This window comes from Aquarana catesbeiana, linkage group LG13 (genome assembly GCF_042186555.1).
Source record: "Aquarana catesbeiana isolate 2022-GZ linkage group LG13, ASM4218655v1, whole genome shotgun sequence".
Lineage (NCBI taxonomy): Eukaryota > Metazoa > Chordata > Amphibia > Anura > Ranidae > Aquarana > Aquarana catesbeiana.
In genome coordinates, this window is record NC_133336.1 from 43,965,808 (window position 1) to 43,982,764 (window position 16,957).

At 44.7% G+C, this 16,957-nt stretch overlaps 1 protein-coding gene across 1 annotated transcript in view; it reads right to left on the reverse strand.

The window, feature by feature from the left end:
• The window catches only part of SETD3 (SET domain containing 3, actin N3(tau)-histidine methyltransferase), a 104,266-nt gene that overhangs the window by 23,830 nt on the left and 63,479 nt on the right, over positions 1–16,957 (reverse strand). The gene's annotated exons all lie outside the window — the stretch shown is intronic.

A 16,957-nucleotide genomic window follows, 5' to 3' on the forward strand; every position in this document is an offset into this window, starting at 1 on the left:
TGTCAGCCAGGAAGCAAGAATTAATTAGGCATTTCAGCTTACGCTCTCTAAACAAATGTTTCAAAGAAGGGTTTTTATTTTCCCTCTCCCTTTTCCTTCAGAAATTTTAATTTTCAATTTCACACTGTGGCAGGCATCGACGTATTAAAGGGATCGTTCCAAAATCCTTTGTCGCTTTATTCTACGGGTTAGAAAATTAGCAGCTTTTTTTTGGAGACGGAATGATCGGCGGCTTTGACATTTAGAAGGGGGTTGTGGACGGGGTTGGATGTACCGACTAGAGCGCAACTTGAGTCTTTTGGTGATGGAAGCCATTTTGAATGCAGCAATGGTCACTAATCCTCTATATAAAACCATTATAAAAAGTTGGTAGTTTTCTCTTCACAAAAATGGTTGCCACCGACATCCATCGCCACTTTACTAATATACGTTCTGGAGGTCCTGATCTATGTATTGGAAGTCGCCTTTTTGAAAGTGGGCTGACTAATGTCTAAGGGCCCATTTATGTTGTGTGTTGCTTTAACCACTTCAGCGCTGGAAGGTTTTACCCCCTTTCTGACCCGGCCATTTTTTTTTTTTTCGATACAGCACTGTGTCGCTTTAACTGACAATTGCGCGGTCGTGTGACGCTGTACCAAAAAAATTTGATGTCCTTTTTTCCCCCACAAATAGAGCTTTCTTTCAAAATTCAATTCAATTCAAAATCGACAAAAAAAATACCACCATAAAAAATAAAATACTATTAAAAATAAATATTTTTACTTTCTGCTATAAAACATCCCCCCCCCCCAAAAAAAAGTAAAAAAATCTAATTTCTTTAACCATTTAGACCAATATGTATTCTGTTACAGGTTTTTGGTAAAAGAAAACCCAATAAGAGTATATTGATTGGTTTGCGCAAAGTTATAGCGTCTACAAACTACAGGATAGGTTTATGGACTTTTTAAAAATTGTTTTTAACTGGTAATGGCGACGAGCAGCGATTTTTAGCGGAACTGCGACACTGCGGCGGACAAATCTGACACTAAGTGGCACTTTTTTGGGACCAGTGACACCAATACAGTGATCAGTGCTAAAAAAAAAAAAAAAAAAATACACCGTATAAATAAACACTGTATAAATGAAAACTGTATAGAAAAATCTTTGTAACTGTATAAATGACACTGGCAGAGAAGGGGTTAACATCAGGGGCGATAAAAGGGTTAAGTGTGCTCCTAGGGAATGCTTTCTAACTGGGGGGGGGGGGGAGTGGATTCACTGGACGAAGAGAGATCTGTGTTTCTGCTTAGCAGAAACACAAGATCTCTTATTTCCTCCCTGACAGAATGGCGGTCTACCTTGTTTACATAGGCAGACTGCCTTTCCTCTGAACAAGCCTATTGGCTCCCACTGTGTCCAATCACAGCGGGAGCGGCATGCTCCAGATCGTGTGCACAAGATCACATACAGATACGGGTTGCCCTGCCGCAGTAAATATGCTGTGGGCGGTCTGGAAGCGGTTAAAGAGGAACTCCCTCCCTCCTTTTTTTAAAAAAATCCCTGCTTACCAAATGTGCGCAAATTTAGATACTCACCCACCTAGCAGTTCCAGCGTTGTTCTGCTGAGACCTGTTTCTGGCATCGCTGGGGTCCTGAGCTGCCGTTTTCTTCTGTGATGTCATTGGGGAGGCTGCTGTCTCCTCTGGGTTTCGGTAGCCACCTCCGATGAAGCAACACTAGGCCCGCCCCCTCTCCTCCTATGAATGGAAGACTAGGAGGTTGAGCTTCCAGGTTTTTTGTCAAAGCCTAAAGTGGTTGTAAACCCTTACATACTGTATATCCAGTGAAGTGAGTGGCCTTAGGTGATACACAGAGATTAAACAAATCCTCCTAAATAAGTTGTACCTGTTTATCTGCAGCTATCTCTTCTCTACATCCATTCAAAGTCCAGAAGTTTAAAACTCGTCTGAACTGTGAGAAAAAAGGAGCGGAGAACTGAAGTTACACCCTTTACATCTCAGTGAGGAGAGCTCTAAGAGCTGATTGGAGGGGAGGGTAGGGAAGGGAAGGGACACATCCCTCTTCACACAGCAACAGAGCTGAGGTCCCTCCCGTCACCTTTTTTCTCTTGGTGTCAGGAAAACTTGTCAGACGTGATTCTTGCCGATAGCAGAGGAATGAAGCAGCAGACAGAAGTGACACTTAGTGCTCTGGATTGAGAGAAGTACACAATATATAGATATATGCTTTGTTACACTTGTGGTCATTGGAAAGAATTGATCCCTTAGAGAGAGCTAAAGCGATCAATGGTGTCAGTGGGAACTTTTCTTAGCAGTGACGGCTGGTGGGTATATTTTATTTTGGGGGGCATCAAACAAGGCACCCCCCAAAGTGTGAAGAAAGTGTGAGCAGAAGTCTGGCTTTAAATTGTTAGTGTATCTAAATCTGCTAGAACATCTAACACTCACCTCCCCGCAAACTGACAACAGTACTGTCCAAAGGTGCCCCCTGTGCTCCTTCATCCACAATGGAGGCACTCTAATACAGGAGGTGTGTTTCTGGCCAGATCACCAGGTGAAAACAGAGGGAAAAAACCCTAAAAAGAAAACATTCAGCCACCAAATCTAATGATTGGTTAGCTGTAATAATATTAGGCTTCGTGTACACCCTTGCCTTCCTTTACTGTGCTGAGATTTTACCTTGATTTTACCTTGATTTTGCGTTTTCCCCGTGGCCAGAGGTCAAAACGTTCCTATCCTGAATCCTACCACATTCCGCAAAAAAAGAAAACAAATACAGCCATCACATCTAATGTTTAGTAGGCTGAAATATACTACATTTTTGGTTTTGGGTTAAATACCGCTTTTAGGGATCATTTACACTTGCTTCGGCTTGAACACACATTAACGGCTAGCTTACACTTTCTTCAAAACAAGGCTTCGGACCGGCTTTGTTAAAGCTCTCTGAACGCCGTCACTAAATAAAATGGTTAGCTTACAGACCTGTTTACACTTGCTTTTGCTTTGCTTTGGCTTCCCTTCAAAAAGTATACCCCATGTAGGTTTAGTGGTGCTTCAAAGCGTCTTCAAAGCCTCCATAGAAGTCTATGGCAAAGCTCGCTTGAAGCCCCACCGAAGTCCTACCAAAGCCTCATCGGAGCCCCACCAAAGCCTCAGCCAAACCCTACCAAAGCCTCATAGAAGCTCCACCAAAGCCTCATCGAAGCTCCACCAAAGCCTCATCGAAGCTCCACCAAAGCCCCACCAAAGCCCCACCAAAGCCTCAGCGAAGCCCCACCAAAGCCTCAGCGAAGCCCCACCAAAGCCTCAGCGAAGCCCCGCCAAAGTTTCATCGAAGCCCCACCAAAGCCTCATCGAAGCACCACCGAAGCACCACCGAAGCCCCACCGAAGCCTCAAGTGAAAGCAGGTGTAGACAGGACTGTAAGCTAACCATTTTATTTAGTGACAGGGGCTTTTGACTGGTGTTCAGAGCTTTAACAAAGTCCAAAGCCATGTTTTTAAAGTAAGTGTAAGTCAGCACTTCCGCCTACTAGCACTTGGGTCGTTGGTTCAAATCCCAACCAGGGCACTACCTGCCTGGAGTTGCATGTTCTCCCGGTGGGTTTCCTCCGGGTGAATAACTGGCTCCATGTTGGGAAATTAACTGGCTCCTGTCTAAACAATGGCCCTAGAAGGTGTATGTAGGAATGTGAGTTAGGGACCTTAGATTGTAGGCTCTCTGAGGGCATGGACTGATGTGAATGTACAATATATGTGTAAAGTGCTGCGTAAATAGACAGCGCTATATAGGCACCTAAAATAAATAAGAAAAGGTGCTTGATGTGTGAAATAAAGTATTTGCAGAGCTTTTAGCAGACTGCTGTACACATTGCTCTTAGGCAAGCTAAAGAAAAAAAAGTGTGGCCAAGACCTAAAAGAAACTTACTGACAAGACCATGAAGCCTACCACTACTGACCTTCTAAAAATGCAGATGAGAGAAGTCAATGTAAAAAATCAGATCTGCTCATCTACATACCTGTCCCAGGTCAGTGTCTCAAAGTACTGAAACCACTGGACCAGCACAATGCCAGATATCTAGCATTTTCAGCTAGGGGAGAGGTCAACAATGGCTGCATCCACATGTCCTCAGTACGGATGTCCTTTTACAACTCTTGTTCATAATAAGTAAAAAAAAAAAAAAAAAAAAAATACCATTATGGAAATAAAAAGAAAACCTATTCTAAGACTTTCCAAGTACATTTTCTCGCCTACCTTGTCGGGCCAACAAAGGATATCGGGAGCTTCAAAAGGATGCGGCTGCGTTCTTGTTATCTGAAAAAAAAATGTAATCAAACACTTGGGCACGGCTGAGAGGAAATGTGAATACGCGGGGAGGCCTCCTACCACTGCTAATGAAGCCCCCGTGTTGTCCCCAGTTTTACTTCTGATGCATTAGCATCTCAAGTGCGAGGTAATTTATCATTGCTCACTGTAATGTACTCGCTGGCACTGCGTGCAGGACAGTAGGGGACGAGGTAAAAGTGGCTCAAACTATAAATCAATTATGAAACAAAAGCCGAGGCTCAGCGAGCAATTTGAGGAAAATTATACACTGCACGACTGCCAATTGGGTGGGAAATTTCCGTGGCTTCTTCCCCCACCCCTCCTCGCGTAACCCCTTTCATCGCCGCCTCGTTAAAAGGGCTCCGGGGTCTGTCGTCCCTGACAGCTAGTGAGGATTTTACTCACCAGGGTTTAAAGTGGAAAAAAGTGAGCAAAATAAATTAAAAAAAAAAAAACCCTATGATGCAATCTGTCACTCAAAAAATATGTTTTTTTTAACCCCCCCAGTAACAGTTTTGTTACCTGTTGATTCGTTTTTTTTTTTTTTTTTTCCTTCTTTAATTGCTTTAATACGGGGCACTTTCCTGCCCAGGCCAATTTTCAGATTTCAGTGCTGTCGCACTTTAAATAGTAATGTTGTGCCCAAATTACATTTTTATCATCTCTTTGAGACAGATAGAGCTTTCTTTTGGTGGTATTTAATCACCACTGTTTTTTTTTTTTTTTTGCTAATTTTGAAAAAAATAAAAATAAAATTTGTAATTAAGTAATTTTTCTCCTTCACTGATGTGCACTGATGAGACTGCACTGTTGGGCACCAATAGGCTGCCCTGAAGGGCACTGATGAGGAGGCACTAATATGCAGCACTGATAGGTGCCACTGATGAGCAGGCACTGATTGACACCACTGATCAGTGCCCTGATTATCTGTGCAGGTCTGCTCTGTGAGGAGATGCCGCTGATTGGCTCTCCTCTTCTCATACACTGTCAGTGTGAGGAGAGGAAAGACAATAACCAGCGTTTCCTTGTTTACATGCGATCAGCTATGATTGTACACAGCTGATCACATGGGTAAAGAGCCGCGCCATTGGCTCTTTACCAAGATCGGGGATGCGGCATGTCCCCCGAGACACAGCGTGCCTCCAATCACAGGCGCATAAGTGTGGCGAGAGTGGGGCGACGCCATATAACGTTGTCCCAGAACAAGAGAACCACCCCGCCATTTGTATATACGGTGGACAGGAGGTGGTTGAAGCAAAATTCCAGCCATGTTACCCCCCCTTAAAATTAACCACTTGCCCCCCCCCTTCATGACCAGGCCATTTTTTGCGATACAGCACTGCGTTACTTAAACTGATAATTGCGTGATCTTGTGATGCTGTACCCAAATGAAATTTGTCCTTTTTCCCCCACAAATCTCACACTTTCTTTTGGTGGCATTTTATCTCCTCTGCGTTTTTTATTTTTTGCACTATAAACAAAGAAAGACCGACAATTTTGAAAAAACATTAACAATATTTTTTACTTTCTGCTATAAAACCCATTCAATAAAAATTTGAAAAGAATCAAATTTGTTCATCAGTTTAGCCCAGGGGTCAGCAACCTTCTCCACTTAAGGGCCGGATTCAATGTATGTGAATGCATGGAGGGGCCACATTCACCTGGGTAATAAATGAAGAGGGGGGTACAGAGGTGGCTGTGGATGGGGGGGTGGGGACGACAGAGGTGGCTGTGGATGGGGGGGGGGGGACGACAGAGGTGGCTGTGGATGGGGGGGGGGACGACAGAAGTGGCTGTGGACAGTGGGGGGGGAGTGGTACGTGGATGTGTACGCAGGGGGGGGGGGGGGCAAAATATCCTATTATTCACTCTGTTTCAAAATTTAATCTGGGAAGTGTCCATGTTATATAATAAAAATGCAGCTATATACCGCATTAAGGCTACTTTCACACTGAGTCACTTTACAGGCGCTACAGTGCTAAAAATAGCGTCTGTATAGCGCCTGTAAAGCGCCTCTCCTGTATCTCCAGTGTGAAAGCCCGAGGGCTTTCACATGGGAGCGGTGTGCTTGCAGGATGGTACAAAAAGTCCTGCAAGCCGCATCTTTGGAGTGCTGTAAGAGCGGTGTATTCACCGCTCCTAAAGCACCCCTTCCGTTTGAAAAACAATGGGGCAGCACCGCTAAACCGCCGGCATAGCGCGGCTGCAGTGGCACTATGCGGGCGGTTTTAACCCTTTTTCAGCCACTAGCGGGGGTTAAAACTGCCCCACTAAAATGGCGGTAAGGCAGCGCTAAATATAGCGCCGCTTTACCGCTGACGCTCACAACGCCCCAGTCTAAAAGTAGCCTAAGAGCGCCGCTTGGCGCTCATGTGACCCGCTGCCTCTCTCTTTTCCTCATCTGACAATTGCAGCAGGCGGGGCCGAGAACGACGTCAGGAGGAGGAGGGGAGGCAGTCTGATCCCCGAGCAGCGCTCTTAATGAGATAATAGCTGCATTTTTATTATATAACGCATATACTTTTGCAGATGACATTTTTCAATCACGGGCACTGACAGGCCGGAGATTTAGCGGCGGGGTTGCCGACCCCTGGTTTAGGCCAATATGCATTCTGCTACATATTTTTGGTAAAAATAATCCCAATAAGCGTATATTGATTGGTTTGCGCAAAAGTTATAGCATCTACAACATAGAGGATACTTTTTTTTTTTTTTATTACTAGTAATGGCAGCGATCAGAATTATAGCTGGACTGCGATATTGCGGCCAAAAACTATGCACTGGCACTGTACTAATGAAAATGGCAGGGAAGGGGTTAACATCAGAAGCAATCAAAGGGTTAAACATGTTCCTAGCCAGAGCTTGTGTACTGTGGGGGAGGTGCTTTCACTAAGGGAAGGCATAGATCCGTGTCCCTGCTTTGCAGTAACACAGGATCAATGCCTCTCCCACTGACAGAACGGCAATCGGCCTTGTTTACATACAGTCCTGCCTGTGTACTGAACAATCGGTATGTGCCAGCGGACATTGAGTCCAAGATCACAGACAGCAGGAGTGGGCCGTCACACGCACCCCAGAACCGGAAGTTTCAGGTCACACTTTTTTTTTTTGTAACCCCCTACACATGCTTTATTCCCTGCAGTCTGCTTGTTACTGCGGCCATGGATTTTTCTCCTTCCAGTAGCAGGTGACTGGCATACAACCCTGAAGAGGATATGCAGAGCTGGACTGAGGAAGTCCACAATGGAACTGGAGCATGGAGAGGGCATATATTTCATTAATTAATGGGGAGGGACTGGTGGTGAATATAATGAGATAAATCAGAATAAACCAGGGGGCAGCTAGGAATCAAAAATAACTGCAACGGTCAGGAAAATGCCACCCGTTCTCCTTTATGTGCAAACATCTCTGGGCCGGGCATCTGGCTGTAAAGAAGAGAATTCTGGCGGCTCACTCTGGAAGTCTTTAGGAAATACACAAATTGAAATGTAGCTGTGAGTAATTTATACAGCAGAGATCTAGGTAAACTACTACAGGTAACAGCCTCCTGGAAACGTGTGGGGCTGTTGCCAAGAAACAAAAAAAAAAAAAAAGGCCTCCACTTTCGCTTACAAGATGGCAGATCAGATTAACCAAATCCTCCTACATAAGTTGTACCTGTCTATCTGCAGTCTTCTCTACGTCTGTTCAAAGTGCTGAATGTTCAGAAAAAAGGGGGCGGAGAGCTGAAGTTACACTCTGCAGAGCTTAATGAGAGCTCTGACAGCTGATTGGAGGAAATGGACACACACCCCTTCACACAGCAAACAGGAACAGAGCTGAGGCTGTCAGTCACAGGCTGTGTGCTGGAGCTTCCTCCCCTGTCACCATTTTTCTCTTGATGTCAGGAAAGCTTGTCAGAAGTGACTTATGCTGATAGCAGAAGAACAAAGACAGATATGACACATAGGGGGTTATTTACTAAAGGCAGATCCACTTTGCACTACAAGTGCATTGAAAGTGCATTTGGAATTGCAGTCCCTGTAGATCTGAGGGGGACATGCAAGGAAAATAAAAAAATTTTGCATTTTAGCTTGCACATGATTGGATGATAAAATCAGCAGAGCTTCCCCTCAGATCTACAGTGACTGCACTTCCAAGTGCACTTGTAGTGCAAAGTGGATTTGCCTTTAGTAAATAAACCCCATAGTGCTCTTAATTGAGACAAGTACACAATGTAGAGGCATATGCTTTGTTCATATTTCATGTCTGAGGTTTACAACCACTTTAACTAGTTGTCGCCCGCCCGCCGTCAAATGACGACGGGGTGGTGCGGCTCTTGTTCCGGGACAACGTCATATGACGGCGTCCCAGAACAGCCGTCGGCGATCGAGGACACAGCGCGACCCGGATCTCTGTAAAGAGCCGCGTCCACGGCTCTTTAACCATGTGATCGGCTGTGTCCAATCACAGCCGGTCACAAGTACACACGGAGATGCCGGTAATCGGCGCTCTTCGCCTCACACTGACAGTTCACGCAGGGTGACATCTACACATGTAATCAGTGCCCTGAATACAATATGGTTCCAACAGTGTCACCAATCAGTGCCCACCATTGTCTACCAGTGCAAGCAATCAGTGCCCACTACTGCCCACAAGTGCCACCAATCAGTGCCCATTAGCGATGCCAGTCAGTGCTGGCTATCAGTGCCGCCTATCAGGGCTGCCCATCAATGCTGTCGATCAATGCCCATCAGTGTCACCCATCAATGCCCATCAGTACCGCCTATCTGTGCCGCCTATCAGTGCGGCATATTAGTGCCTCCTCATCAGTGCCACCTAATCAGCGCTCATCAGTGCCACCTCATCAATGCCCACCAGTTCAGCCTATCAGTGCCGCCTCATTGGCGCACATCAGTGAAGGAGAAAAAAATACTTTGTTTCTGTCAGTAAATTTTGTAAGTAAAAAAAAAAAAAAAAAAGTTTTTTTTCTAAATTTTTTGGTCTTTAAAAAACAAAAAACTCAGCAGTGATTAAATACCACAAAAAGAAAGCTTTGTGTGTGTGAAGAAAATGATAAAAAAAATGTGTTTGGGTACAGTGTAGCATGACCGTGCAATTGTCATTCAAAGTGCGACATCGCTGAAAGCTGAAAAAATGGCCTGGGCAGGAAGGGGGTGTAAGTGCCCTGTAGGCAAGTGGTTAAATATATATTTTTACATGTAGTATGTAAAGCCCATTTTTAGCTTGCTTTCATTTTGCCCCCATTTAATCCCTTCACCCTGCTTCATGGCAGCCCTTTAAGTGGGTTTTAATGCCTGGGAGGCATCATGGCTTCTGTATCACGTGACCGCTGTTATTGGCTCTCACAGTGGTCACGTGACTGAGGGCCCGTTTCCAATGACTCCCAATCAGAAGCCGTGACTGTGAGCTGTCGACGACAGCTCGGTCAGTGTCCTCAATCAGCACACAACCTCATGCCGCCGTGGACATATACGAGTGGCGGCTGGGCGTTAAAGTCCACCTTGCCCCTGGATATATGCAATATGCAGTTAGCAAGAGATTAAAAATGAAGAGCTCTATGCTCCAGCTCTGCTGTGTGTCCTTCACTAGACTTCATCCCATTTCCAGGATGAATGATGCCCAGGATCATCCAATCCCTTCGTGGGAGCCCAGGCTGTCAGGGACACACCTCCAAGGCTCATCACATGTACTCACGCCGGAAATGTTAGCAGCACTGAAAGCTGTTTATAACACTGGAGATGAAGGACATTGTGCTCGTCATGTGACCGCATGGAATACGTTTGTAAATAAGACATGTATGGCCTAAATTGTTAAAAATTAGATGCATAAAAATATTGCACAGGTGAGGTGGAGTGGAGGAGCGATGGGCTTTGTTTTTTTTTTTAGGGGGGTGGGGGATTAAAGTTTAGTGGAACTAAAGTTGAGAAAAAAAAAAATTGGGAAGACGCAAGCTTTTTATTGCAAAAGAATCATGCAATTCTGGCACTGTGACCGTGTGCGGGGATGACTGTGCTCCTGCGCATGCGCAGGAGGGACATCATCACATGCAAGCAAATCAAGACGACCAAAGAGCTCCACCCGGAAGAAGCCTGGGAGAAGATACCATTAGAATAATAGAGGTAAGCATCTTTGACTTTGAGTTCCACATTTTTTGGTTGGTCCATGTTGAAGTGATTTTTCTTTAGATCTTGTGCCTCTGGTCACTCACTAAGTGCCGGTTCACACAGGGGCTGCTTCAAAGTCATCCGACTCTGAAACCACCTCCGTACAGCGCGACTTCAGCGTGGCTTGCATAACGATTTCTGTATAGAAGTCAATGCAAGTCGCCCCAAAGCAGTACAGGAACCTTTTTCGACTTGAGTCATTCCTATTAGAACGGTTCCATTGCAATGCATGGAGTGCGACTTGTCAGGTGGCCAAGTTGACCGGCAGGTCGCCCTGTGTGAACCGGCACCAACAGGCACACAAAATAGCAATAAAGCATTTCAGGTGTTACTTACCCTCCATTTAGGTGGATCCCTTAACCAGATATCCCACCCACAACCTGTGCATCAGCCTGTGACAGAAAGGAGGGGAAATCTATTCTAAACAAGGACATCATCTGCATTAAAGTGTTACTAAATCCAGTACAGGCAGCCCCCGAGTTATGAACAGGTTAGGGACTGCCTGTTTGTTCTGAAGTCAGATTTGTTCGTAAGTCAGAAGCGCATTCGCAGAGATGTCGTTTTCCGATGTTCTCCGCTGTTTTCCGATGTGCCCGCCGCCGCCTCCCGTTCGTAAGTAGGAATCGTTCGCAAGTTGGAGGTTCGTAACTCGGGGACCCCCTGTACCTTGCCTCCACTATATCTGGTCTCCCACAGTACATGGAAATTTAATTGTTTTAGTGAATATAAACTGCTAAATACATTGCTCTATGACTGTCCGGTTAAAGCTTATAGGAGGAATTTTCATTCTACTCTGACTGTCCTATGAGGCTGCAGGACCTCTGTCTGGACAGTGCTGATTGGCTCTGTGATGATCACATGCACCCCCCCCTCAAAAAAAACCCCCCAAAAAAACATGAGCATGTGCAGAGTGCCCCCAAGGCTCTGTACTATTAGATGGATTAGGGACTGTGGCAGAAAGGGAGGATCAGAGAAGACAGAGCCCATTTGCACAAAGTGGAGGATTAACCCCTTAGGTTCCACAGTGAGTATAACAAGTATGCTTTACTGCATATACAGACTGATTTTACTGTTGCGGGTTTAGTAACACTTTAAAAACCTGACAAAGGTCCCAACAGTTTACCATACTTGTAGTTGGTGTAATGTATAATAGCGACATTTGTCTGTGCATTTCCCCATCGCTGATGTCCAACATGCCTTCTGCTAGCTCAGATCTTAAAGCTCTGCAATAAGCAAGCTCACTGGTAAAATATCTGACTTATCACGGGTGTTATTTAGTATAAGCCCGCGTTATGTTCGCTTTACTTCTATAGCTGCTGTAATAGAGCACAATTTTGATATGAAGTATTACATTTTATGAATACGGGGGGGGGGGGGGGGGGGTCAGATCTCTTCAGAGGGACCACTGCTTCAACAGTGAACAAAGATCCTTCTCTGCAGGATTTCTTTTTTCACTCAGACTCTGGCTACTTTATGAAGAAAGCCAACCTCAAGGGCTTGTTCACACTATGTCCATTGAGCTGCACTTTCCTGCACATCACCGCATATGCATGGTGCGAACGGGGCACATAGAAAACAACAGACATGGTGTGAACAATCCCGAAGAGTTTGCTTTAATTGCACCTGCAAAAGTATTTAGTGGCTTTAAAATGAAAATTCATTAGAGTTTGAAAGAAAAGCAGGAATCAAGAAAAGCCTGTAGGCCGTCATTGCTGACCTCTCCTCCTGAAAATGCTAGATGGTTCCACTGTTCACAAAATGGCTTTAAAACTCTGGGGTAGATTTACTAAAACTGGTGCACACAGAATCTGGTGCAGCTGTGCATAGCAACCAATCAGCTTCTAACTTCAGCTTGTTCGATTAAGCTTTGACAATAAAGCCTGGAAGCCGATTGGTTACTATGCACAGCTGCACCAGATTCTGTGTGCACCAGTTTTAGTAAGGCCCCATTCACACTTGTGCGACTTGACATGCGACTTTGGACCCCCAGAGTCCCAACCCAGGATTTCCATCGAGTACCGTTCAGATCTGTGCAACTTAAAGTGTCAGCAACTTTAAAGTAGTTACTGCACTACTTTGGTCCGACTTTCATGCGACATGAGAACCAAAAACCTCAATGTAAACCCTCGGAAGTTGTATTAAAGTCGCACCTGAATTATATACATGCAACTCGTGTGCAACTTTGTAGAGAACACACAATCAGATGGTCAAACCCAAAGTTGCACTCATACAAGTCGCACTGTAAAGTAGTAATGGAAATTGCATGATTTTGAAGTCGCACAAGTGTAAATGGGGCCTAAATCTCCGGCCCTGGAACAACTGTGCAGATCAGAAATCCACTTGGTTCACATAAACCATAAACCTGAAACTGAAAGTACTGAGGCATTCAGAATTCTAGCATCTTCAGAAGGCATTCAGCAACGATATTCATCAATATCATTCTTAGAATAGGTTTCCTCTGAAATCATCCTATACCAAGTCATTCTTATAGCATATGCAATTTCTGTGAATTATCTGATGAGTTTTAAGCAGCTGTGTAATTGTGTGCAATGATGACATCACAGTCCGTGGAACGACACTTGAAGATAAAGATTTTCTATATCCAGGCACCTTTGGCAATAAATCAGGACACTGACCAACCATCAGTAATCAAATGATTGTATATAACATACATCACTAGACCCACTAGATCCATTCCGTTCTTTTTACTGGTAGTAGGTACTGACCGCACAGTCTTCACACTTACAAAAACAGTGAACTTGCTGTATTTTAAAAAGAGGTCATTTTTTTGACAGTAGGGGAAGAGTTACGCTGCTTTCACACTGAGGCGCTTTACAGGCGCTATAGCTCTAAAAATAGCGCTTGCATAGCGCCTTTCCTCTCACTCCAGTGTGAAGGCTGAGTGCTTTCACACTGGAACGGTGCGCTGGCAGGACGCCAAAAAAAGTCCTGCAAGCCGCATCTTTGAGGTGCTGTAGGAGCAGGGTATACTCTGCTCCTACCCATTGAAATCAACGGGCAGTGCCGCAGAAGTGCCAGCAAAGCGCCGCAGGTGCTTTTAACCCTTTTTCGCCCGTTAGCAGGGGTTAAAAGTGCCCCGCTAGTGGCCGAAAAGGGCCACAAAAATGACGGTACATCGCCGCTATTTCCTGGCCGATGCCCCCAACGCCCCAGTGTGAAAGTAGCCTCATGCAAATTAATTAAAACAACATATATCTCCATAGACCAGAAAGAACTTTCAAAAAGCTACAGAAAAGGAATAAAAGCAACTTTTCAGATTTGTGACGTTCTACTGCCCTCTAGTGGTAAAATATGACATTTGCAGACACCAGAAATCACTTGGTAGCCTACATGCAGCCAGGCAAAGGGAGAGTACCCTGGTAAGTGAATACAGAACCTTTTTTTAATTTTTTTTTTTTTTTTAACATGCTAAAATATTATCTAAGTAACCATCTAAACATTCAGGGGTTCCTTACATGAACTTTTCAGTTCTATGTGTTCTGAGGGTCATCTAGGGACCTTTTAACATCTTTATAAATGATATGGGGTCTGGGATTAAAAGTACCAGTCTTTTCAGTTCAGTCTTTGCAAATGACACCAAACTATGCAGTGGAATAACGTCCCTTACAGGATGTCTCCAACCTACAAGCCAACCTCAATGCACTTTTTAATGGTGTGACTATGTGGCAGATGAGGTTTAATATTGATAAATGTAAAGTTATGCACTTGGGTGCAAAGAATATGCATACATCATACATACTAGAGGGAATCAATGGTGGAGAAGGATTTGGGGGTTCTGATAGTTAATAAGCTCAATAATATCATGCAATGCCAAACTGCGGTTTCCAAAGCGAGCAAAGTCCTTTCTTGTATAAGGGGAGAGAGAGACAGAGGGAGAGAGGGAGAGAGAGAGAGAGAGAGAGAGAGAGAGAGAGAGAGAGAGAGAGAGAGAGAGAGAGAGAGAGAGATATCATTTTGCCCTCCTGTACAAATCATTAGTAGGACCTCATCTGGAATATGCAGTTCAGTTTTGGGCACCAGTTCTCAAAAAGGATATCGGGGAACTGGAGAAAGTGCAGAGAAGGGCAACCAAACTGATAAGAGGCACGGAGGAGATCAGCTATGAGGAAAGATTAGAGGAACTGAATTTATTCTCTCCTGAGAAGAGGAGATTAAGGGGGGATATGATCAACATGTATAAATATATAAGGGGTCCATATAGTGAACTTGGTGTTGAGTTATTCACTTTAAGGTCATCACAGAGGACAAGGGGGCACTCTTTACATCTAGGAGGAAAAGAGATTTCATCTACAAATACGGAAAGGTTTCTTCACAGTAAGAGCTGTGAAAATGTGGAATAAACTCCCTCCAGAGGTGGTTCTGGCCAGCTCAGTAGATTGCTTTAAGAAAGGCCTGGATTCTTTCCTAAATGTACATAATATAAATGGGTACTAATATTTATAGGTAAAGTTGATCCAGGGAATATTGATTGCCTCTTGGGGGGTCAGGAAGGAACTTTTTCCCCTGCTGTAGCAAACAGGTTCATGCTTTGCTGGGGTTTTTCGCCTTCCTCTGGATCAACTGTGTGTGTGTGTGTGTGTGTTTGGGGGGGGGGGGGGGGGGGGGTAGGGGGGAAAGGGGACCTGGTTTTGACAGGTACCCGCTCCCACTTCTGGGTAAAATTGCCAATTGGCGATCTACGACATTTCTGGCCTCTACTCTTTCCCCAGCTGCCTTCTGAGTCGCACACAGGTCCCAGAAGGCAGCTCACGCATGCGCAGTAGGAAACTGGCTCTGAAGCCTGAAGGTTTCACTGCTGGTATTCCCTACTAACAATTAGAGGTGCACCAAAATTTCGAACGCCGAAACATGTTGGCTAAAAACAGTTTTTTCCATTCGGCCGAAAAAAAAAAAAAAAAAAGGATGCCAATAAAAGGGGGTGGTCCACCCCGGGTGCTGCACATTGCAGGGGGGGGTCATCCTGGCGCAGCCCAGTCCTCCCCTCCCTCCTCCTCATGCAGAGCGGTGATCTCTCTGTGTCACGTAGCCGAATTGTCCGGGCGGCTGCAGTAACAAAGCCCCGCCTCCTGAGATAGATGACACACTGACCCAATGCCGGGAAATTGAATAAGTATGACGTCTATCATAGGAGGCGGGACTTTATTACGGCGGCCGTCCGGCCCGGGCAATTCAAATCCAGCTCTGTGACACAGAGGGAAAACGCCGCTCACACGCTGTGTGATCTGGGCACTGGCAAAGCTGCATCTGGTGGGCACTGGTGAGGCTGCATCTGGTGGGCACTGGTGAGGCTGCATTGATCTCTTGCATCATGTCTGCAGTCTCTAACCATCTCCTGTATCATGTTTGCTAGAGGTGTACAAAATGGAAATTTTGCTATTATTATTAGCGGTGTGTTTAAGTTTAAGAAAGAGATTGCAGACATGACACAAGAGATGGTAAGAGACACTTTATTTTGTTTTGTGTTTTGTTCGCACCAGGATCGGATCGCATGGATGTTCACACCCGTGAGATCCGATTCTGCAAATCGCACTGCGTTTTGCAAACAGATTTCAGGGTGTTATTAACTTAACATACACTCCACAATCGGTTCGCATAAACCGGATGCGATTTTGATACGTGTGGAATCCGCATCGCATCTAGTTTGAAACTAAGCCAAAAGTGGACATTTTTGCCCAGAAATTAGCTTTAAACTGGTGTGTTGGCAATGGTTTAGCATCATTTGTGCATTCCTCTCTCAATGTCATGCTTTAAGCCCCATTTACAGTTGTGCGACTTGAAAGTTGCTCGATTTCCGGTGCAACTTTGGGGTGCTACTTTAGGAGTGTGACTTTACATTCTCTGAACCCAAGTTGCATCAAAATAGTGCAGGCACCTTCTCAAAATCGCTGCAACGTTAAGTGGCACAGATCCGAACAGGTGCCGTTGAAAAGAATAGGATTCGCCTTGTCCAAAGTCGCATGACAAGTCCCACAAGTGCGAATGTAGACTTAGACTCCTGTCTGGGGGATGGGACACCTGCACCAGTGACTGGTCACCACCAAGGCCTGGCGTAGATTTACGCGAGATCGCAAACCCTCCCTTCCCGGCATCCAGTGCTAATTTTGGCAGCAAATTTCAATTTCGTTTTAGTCTTAGGACTAAAATGGCATTTTAGTTTTAGTCCCATTTTAGTCTTATGCAATAGTTTTAGTCGTATTTAGTCGACTAAATCTCCAGTACATTTTAGTCATCTAAAATCTAATGGGTGTAATTAAATTGTAATGCATTAGTTAACATTTCTCTACAATTTCCAAACAAATTATATACTGCTGGAGTGAAAAATCTCATATGTTATTTATTATGGTATTGAGGTATGAACATGCACTACAGACCAGTGTTCATTTTGAAGTCAAATTTCAATTTAGTTTTAGTCTTTTGACTAAAATTGCATTTTAGTCCCATTTT